Source organism: Rana temporaria, chromosome 7 (assembly GCF_905171775.1).
Source record: "Rana temporaria chromosome 7, aRanTem1.1, whole genome shotgun sequence".
Classification (NCBI taxonomy): Eukaryota; Metazoa; Chordata; class Amphibia; order Anura; family Ranidae; genus Rana; species Rana temporaria.
In genome coordinates this window covers 26,685,822-26,694,495 of record NC_053495.1, presented here as the reverse complement: position 1 = coordinate 26,694,495, position 8,674 = coordinate 26,685,822, and the positions used below count along the sequence as shown (strand labels likewise).

The following is an 8,674-nucleotide window of genomic DNA, read 5'->3' as shown; positions in this document are numbered from 1 at the left end:
CAGTATTTGAAGGGACAGTGTAAAAATAAAAATGAAAATAAATATGCAAAAAAAAAAAAACATATATTTTTGCGGGTTACAAGTAATTTTCTAGCAAAAAAATACTGATTTAGACTGATTTCACACTGGTGCGTGGGAAAACACTGCATGTGATTTGCACAGGAGTCTCACCGCATTACTGTTTACATCACATGCGTCTGTGCGGTGCAATTTCAAACATACACTTTGACTTTGTATGGACCCTTTCACACGGAGTGGATCTGTATTGATCCGCCCCGTGTGTGTCCGTCGGCTCAGCGGGGATCATCCGTAAATCCCCGCTGAGCTGTCGGCGGACAGGGCGGTCCCCGCACACTGTGCAGAGACTGCCCTGTCTTTCCTCCGCTCTCCCCTTTGGGGAATCGGATGAATACGGACCGTGTGTTCGTATTCATCCGATCCGTTCCGCCGGACGGAAGAAAAATAGGGTTTTCTTCCGTCCGCAAAAGCGGATCTTTGCGGACGCGGATGTTTGCGGACGTTAGCGGATGCATCATCCGCTAACGTCTGCAATCCCATAGGGATACATTACAAGTCCGTAAACGGACTTGTAAAAAACGGACCGTTTGTCCGTACGTGTGAAAGGGCCCTATGGCTGAAATCGCCACTGCAGAAAAAAATTTCTCCCGCACCTGAATAGCATCGCATGGGTGTTCACACCCATGCTATGCAATTCTAAAAATCGCACTATGTTCACACCTATGCGATGCAATTCTTGCAATCGCACTGTGTTTTGTTATCTGTTTCGGGGTGTCCCTGAGATGACATTGACAGCGGCATCAGATTGCATTGACAGTGACACTGTGTGATTATAGAGTGCAATGCAATGCAAGGAAACAGCGAATCTTGTGCATTTCCCACATTGCATTAGTGTGAACCGAGACTTAGCAAATAGTACCAGTGGTCTTCAAGTAGTTTTATTACTAGTTTCAGTTTTCTTTGCACACTGATACAGACATGGCGGGAGCCCCTCATCTGAGGTAAAGTGAGGCCTAGTTGTAAGGTAATGGCTGTTTCTGTGTAGAGAGAAGTGTGCACAGTAATGTCTGTAAGGTGAAGGCTGTGTGTGTTGTATACAGATCAGTTTTCAGTCAGGGTGGAGGGATGTTTGCTGTGTCTGCCATGAATGACAATAGTACAACAGCCTGATTACACTCCCAGGGGCGGTCGGCCTCCAGGTTGCTAAGCGACAAGCACGCTGCTGTTACTCCTCTACACCTCTCTGCACTTCCTGCATCATTGCATGGACTGGGGACATTACTGTACATTCTACTGGACCCCACAGGATCCCAGGGGCCCCAATTCCTGGAATCATCAGGTGAGTCCTATGAGTGGTCCATGAAAACTGCTGCAAAAATATGTGAGACATGACACAAACCAGAGAGATTATGGCGTGCTGAGCTCTTATTTTCATTACCTTGTGTCAGACTTTTAATAAGACGCCACATAATCGCACTATAAGCTTGCTTTCACATTAGCGTGGGTTGCGAACAAGCACAAAATGACAAGACTTCACGAAATGTGTGAAAATAGTGTTTGAGGCGCCATTTGTTGTTAGGTTTCATTCACACAGGGGTATAGGCCTGTACAGTGTGAACGAGACATTTGTTTATTAGAGGTGTACCGAATGGAAATTTTGGTACCGAAAACGCACGTTGCACTTGGCCGAAAACCGAAAATTACAGTTTTTAAAAATATATATATTTTTGTTTCATATATAATTGTATTATATTTAACTTTTTAATTAATATCATGAATTTAAATGAATATGAATTTATTGTCGGCCATTATTGGCACCTTTAGCGCAAGAAAAGCTCAAGAAAAATGCATCCCTTTCAATGTATGTCTTCTCACCGGTCCCTTGCAGTTCATTGTGGTGTTAAAAATCCTGCTTGCCACATTTTTTGGTCAGTTAAAAAAAAAAAGGCACCAAAAACGCACCTCCTCGTTGAAATGTATTGAAACGAACGCATCCATAACGCACCTGTTTTATGGGTTTTGATGCGTTTTTTTGAGTAACATGACCTATGAAATGCACACCATAAGCACAGTAAATCATGGTAAAATCGAGGCAAAATCGTGTGCGTTTTCTGTGCCAACATCAACCTTTTTTTTCTTAATCTGCGAAGTGCTGATAACACAATTTTCAGCCATTGAAATTTCGGCGCATCTCTATTGTTTATGTATCTGGAGCCACACGCAGGCAGCTCATAATAGTGAATGGAGACGCAGCGGCCGTAAGAAATCACTTACACATCTGAGGTTACAGACAGAGGCGTGTGTGTGCGGTGCTGAGCGCAGACACTGGTCGCACACTCTTCCCTGCACACATGTGAAACCGGAAGTACGAGTAAGTGTGAGCTTCTTTGTCACATGTAAGGCAGGCCACAAACACGGCGCATGAAACATGCAAAAATGCTTGTTACACTTAAGCCCCATTCACACTTGTACGACTCGTTCTACAACTTGGGACTGCAAAGTCGCATGATAAGTCGCATGATAAGTCGTTTCCCATGATTTCCAATGAAAACCATTCATATTAGTACGACTTCAAATCGTGTCGACTTCAAAGTAGTCCCTGCACTACTTTGGTCCGACTTTGATGCAAGTTCAGGTTCATAGACCTCAAGTCTCCCTGCAATTGTGGCAAAATCACTCGACTTTGAAGTCGCGGTAGTGTGAAAGGAGCCTTAGCCCCTTTCACACTTGTGCGACTTGTCCTGCAACTTGGAACTGCAAAGTCGCATGACAAGTCGTACCCCATTCCAATGACTACCGTTCATATCTATGCGACTTCAAGTCGCAGCGACTTCAAAGTAGTCCCTGCACTACTTTGGTCTGTCTTTGATGCGACTTGAGGCCCATAGACCTCAAGATTACACAGGCATTGCTCCAAGTCACTTGACTTTTTGGTCGGCTTAGGCCCCTTTCACACGGGGCGGACTCCATACCAATCAGCAGGGGATCTGTGAGCTGATCCCTGCTGATCAGAGCAGAGCGGGATGGGTGACACATCCCTGCCCCGTTCTGCTCTATGGGCTCCGTAAATGGGCTCCGCTGTCTGTTGGATACCCACCAAAATGGATGAGGATGCAGCCTCGTAAATTTTTTTTTTGGACCCAGAGGTATGCGGGTGTAAACAGAGGAGTCCATTTACAGACCCATAGAGCAGAGCAGGTCCTGGTTGACACCCACCTGTCCAATAGGGATACATGGACCGTCCGATCAGGTCCACCAGAAGAAATGATGGGCAAACTTGATCAAAATAGGCGTGTAAAGGGGGCCTTAAGCTAGCAAATACATTTTCTTTAATCAGATTTGAATCATATATTTTTTATTGAAAATTTTATTTTTGCATACAACACAGCAAAAAAGAGAAAAAGAAATAAGAAAAAGAAAAATAGTTACATATCCACTTGCCGACTGCCACAGATTTACTGCTACAAAGTGGCCACGCCACACAGAATCACGTATATACTCTATAGTTTGGCTCGGTCCTGCCACTGGAGTTGATTGACGGCAGTGGGATTTTTAATGCACTGCAGTGCAAATTACATGCGATGTCCGTGTGATGTGATTTCAGCCATACAGTATGGCTGATATCACATCGCATTCGGACCGAACTCACACAGGACCCTTTTTTTGTTCCGCACCAGAATTGGATTGCATGGGTGTTCACACCCAATGCGATCCGATTTACGTCCGAACTGTCAGTTTGCAGTGCGATATGCGAGCTGAAATAGGGGGTGCCAATAACAATGTATTGACTCTCCCAGCAGTTGGCATATGGCAGTGTGAACTGCTGTGTGAGACGGGTACGATGCGGGTGCACGCAGTGGATTCGCAGGATTTCGGCATCGCACAAGTGTGAACCGAGCCTAAAACCCTGTTTGTTTGTTTTTAAATAAAAAACATGTCATACTTACCTGCTCTGTGCAGTTGGTTTTGCACACAGTAGCCCAGATCCTCCTTTTCCCGGGTATAAAATGAGATGGGAACCGCGCTCAGGTAACTACTAAGTGGAGATAGGTAGCAATGAAGAGGGTGGGGTAGGCCAGGTGGTTCAATAAAAGTAGTAAATTATTATAAATTAAAATAAAGTAAAAAGACTGCAGCCCCCCCAAAATATGTGATCCCCTAGAGGACACAGAGAGATTAGAAGAGAGGTGTGTGGGGGTGGTGGCGCTGTCTCAACTCGAGGCTGAAAATACCAGAGAATTAGTAAATGATAAACTTCTATCAGGCCCAATAGTTATGGAAATGGATCTGGGTGTGTGGTGAATAGAAGTGCCTTAATGTGGTGTAAAACAATGGGCTGAAGCGCAGTAATATGTACCAGAAAATTGGTGTATACTGAATAAGGCTAACAGTCACAAGTAAAATAAACCAGTTGTGAATCCATACATAAATAAACTATAACTCAAACAGTGCAAAAAATATATGATATAAATGTGACGCGGTTTCACCGCTAACAGTCCAGGCCAGTAATGCAGAGGTGGGTGAGATATTCCAATAAGACAGTCCAGTGTAAAAAAAGTTTGTATATGTGTGCACAGCAATTATTACAAAAAATATAAAAAATATAATAGTAGTAATTAATAGTCCATGATAGTTGGACTAGATATATATGAATATATAGAAAAAACACACAAAAAATATAAAAAAATTATATATATAAAAAATATGTAAAAAATAAAGTTCGTGACCAAGTGCATCCAATCAGAATGAGTGTTCACAATCGACAATTTTGTGTGACTTCTCGCAGTGGTTCCGGTGCTCCCCCTATGGGTCCCCACTCACCAGAGGCACTCACCCCTGCAGGGGTAAAGTGCATGTAGTAATGGTCTCCGGATCACTCGTCTTTCCGGGTTTTCCAGGTGTGTTTCTCTGTTGTGGATGGTGCCAGGCCTGTGGTTTATCCAATTTCCTCCAGGAGAAAAGAAGAAGGCTTCTCATAGAGTAGTATATTCAAAATTAGGGTTTTTATTTATAGTACCGCCGCAGACTGGCAAGTACCAAGTAAAAAGTTTATACAAAAAATATAATTATATTTAAAAAGTCATCAAACTCGGAATGGATCCAGTAAAAATAAAATAAAAACAAAGTAGGAGCAGGTAGGCAGCTTGGCTCAATAGCAAAGTAGCAAGCCTCCCAGCACAGCACTTGTAACCAGTTATGGACGTCCGCACCAGCCTGGGAACGGCGTGCGTTCCACCGTGAGATCAGCTGTGGTCCTCTGGTTAACCCGGAAGTGCGTGCCGGCGTGCGTGTGTCCGCTCTACGTACGTTTCGTTTCTGTCACGTCTTCAGAAGCGGGTTGATGATCTTATCATCCTCTGGGATGGAACAACTGACACCTTCCAAGAATTCTTACTCAACTTGAATACGAACAGATATGGTCTCACTTTCACAGGGAAATGCAATGCAGAGTGTATAGATTACCTTGATCTACAGATTTACAAGGAGGGCTCGAAGCTATATACCAGAACTCACTTTAAATCCACGGATCGCAATGGATATATTCCATCAACCAGCTGCCATCACCCCAGATGGAAAGCCAACATACCAAAAGGGCAACTGATGCGACTCCGGAGGAACTGCAGCTCTATTACTGACTACCAAGCCCAAGCCGATATAATTGTGGATCGGTTCAAGGAGAAGGGGTACAAGGAGGCACAGCTGATTAAGTTAAAAGATGAAGTTCTGAACATGAGTAGGATTAACATGCTGTCCCTAAACAGGAAAAGCAAAAAGAACAAAACTGATGTGGCGTTCATCACTGGCTTTAATTCCCAGTATAGAGAGTTCGAACACATTTTTAAAAAATACTGGCCGATTCTACAGGAAGACCATGCCCTCAATAACATCTTGGGAAAAAAACCTAGTTTCATCTACAGACGAGCACCTTCCCTCCGCCAGCACCTTGTACACAATGTGATTGATCCACCCCAGCCTGTTAATATCTGCCCTGATCTCAAGGGATTCTTTAAATGTCAGAGGTGTCTAGCGTGTAGGGTCACTAAAAAGCAACCAAGAAGGAAAATGAGCTTCAAATCAAGGAATGATTTCAAAGAATACAAAATCAAGGAACTCATTACCTGCGAAACCACACACGTGACCTATGTCATTGAGTGCCCGTGCCACTTGCAATATGTGGGCAGAACTACACGACCCTTGAAAATAAGAATCCGTGAGCATATCAATAGGATTAAAGCAGGCTTCCCCAAACACCACCTCTCACGACACTTTAAAGAATGTCACCAACAAGACCCCACTGGTTTGATCTTTTATGGGATCGACACAATTAAGGATAATTGGAGGGGGGGTAATAAGACCACTGCTATATCCCAAAACGAGACCAGCTGGATATACCGTCTGGGGTCCCTGGCGCCCCATGGGCTAAATAAAGACATTGACCTTAACTGTTTTCTTGCCAATCCCTGATCAATTGACACTCCACCATATTTGATGCATGCTACCCTACCCTAGGTGTTGTACGATCAGCATCACAAATTCATGGGGTAGTTGTCACCCTTATCTGATGGGAGCCATAGTGCCATCAAGATCAGACTCCCATCATGATAATCGACAGTATGTCCTGTGATTGTACCTATTGACATTATACCATATAGCCCTTAGCATGCTCCTATGAGCTTGCATATGTATCAGGTGGTTCCTTCTCCCCACGACTATTGCCTTCACCATTTCTGTTTTGTCATTTTTATTCTATTTTTCTATTATATTGCTCACCTTACCAATAGGCATTTGAATACACTACATGCCCTGATGTGCTCCCTGCATGGCTACTTCTACACTGACTAACTTGTCTTGGTAGGCACTACACATCTACTGCCTATATCTCTCTGTATTGTAACCATATGGACTGACTATGTGTGCTTTTCATACATGATGTTACTTATTACCGTATGTACACCTTAGCTTCCCGGAACCACATGTATACTAGATTGGCCCTACCCTCCGAAAGTATGTGCATCTTGCACATCCTCTTATGAACACTAGCGGCTATTCTCTCACTCATCCATCCCCGTATACATCTATAGGGCAATTTTGGCCCTTACACACCCATGCACATAGCAGCCTAGACTGCCATAACGTCTCTTTTATTATGTTTGACTCACTGAACTTATCACTGTAGCTCCGGTTATTATCCGTTGCACACGGAAGTCATAAGGAGACATAGCTTACATTCTTATATCCTTATTCATCACTTTGATAGTATGCTGCCATGTTGAAAGTTACTGCATAAATACTGAATTTTGTCTGCTAGTAGGCGTTCACCATGGAAATTAGGAACGTCCTGGGTCTTTCTACCTAATATATCTGATTGGATGGGTTCCCACTAGTACAACCTCCGATTGGCTTCTGCCACGTAGTGGGAGGGATTCCTCCATGGTGACGTCTGCTATTTAAATCACTGGCAGCGGCATGCGTGTACCCGCTTCTGAAGACGTGACAGAAACGAAACGTACGTAGAGCGGACACACGCACGCCGGCACGCACTTCCGGGTTAACCAGAGGACCACAGCTGATCTCACGGTGGAACGCACGCCGTTCCCAGGCTGGTGCGGACGTCCATAACTGGTTACAAGTGCTGTGCTGGGAGGCTTGCTACTTTGCTATTGAGCCAAGCTGCCTACCTGCTCCTACTTTGTTTTTATTTTATTTTTACTGGATCCATTCCGAGTTTGATGACTTTTTAAATATAATTATATTTTTTGTATAAACTTTTTACTTGGTACTTGCCAGTCTGCGGCGGTACTATAAATAAAAACCCTAATTTTGAATATACTACTCTATGAGAAGCCTTCTTCTTTTCTCCTGGAGGAAATTGGATAAACCACAGGCCTGGCACCATCCACAACAGAGAAACACACCTGGAAAACCCGGAAAGACGAGTGATCCGGAGACCATTACTACATGCACTTTACCCCTGCAGGGGTGAGTGCCTCTGGTGAGTGGGGACCCATAGGGGGAGCACCGGAACCACTGCGAGAAGTCACACAAAATTGTCGATTGTGAACACTCATTCTGATTGGATGCACTTGGTCACGAACTTTATTTTTTACATATTTTTTATATATATAATTTTTTTATATTTTTTGTGTGTTTTTTCTATATATTCATATATATCTAGTCCAACTATCATGGACTATTAATTACTACTATTATATTTTTTATATTTTTTGTAATAATTGCTGTGCACACATATACAAACTTTTTTTACACTGGACTGTCTTATTGGAATATCTCACCCACCTCTGCATTACTGGCCTGGACTGTTAGCGGTGAAACCGCGTCACATTTATATCATATATTTTTTGCACTGTTTGAGTTATAGTTTATTTATGTATGGATTCACAACTGGTTTATTTTACTTGTGACTGTTAGCCTTATTCAGTATACACCAATTTTCTGGTACATATTACTGCGCTTCAGCCCATTGTTTTACACCACATTAAGGCACTTCTATTCACCACACACCCAGATCCATTTCCATAACTATTGGGCCTGATAGAAGTTTATCATTTACTAATTCTCTGGTATTTTCAGCCTCGAGTTGAGACAGCGCCACCACCCCCACACACCTCTCTCCTTTTCCCGGGTACCTCATTGG

At 43.3% G+C, this 8,674-nt stretch overlaps 1 protein-coding gene across 1 annotated transcript in view; it reads left to right on the top strand.

Moving 5' to 3' along the window:
• Window positions 1-1,262: 1,262 nt before the first annotated feature.
• Window positions 1,263-8,674, top strand: part of CFAP20DC (CFAP20 domain containing) — a 306,201-nt gene continuing 298,789 nt past the window's right edge. The window contains exon 1 of the mRNA XM_040359112.1: window positions 1,263-1,357. The gene's annotated coding sequence lies outside the window, so the exon portion shown is untranslated. The remainder of the gene's footprint in view (window positions 1,358-8,674) is intronic.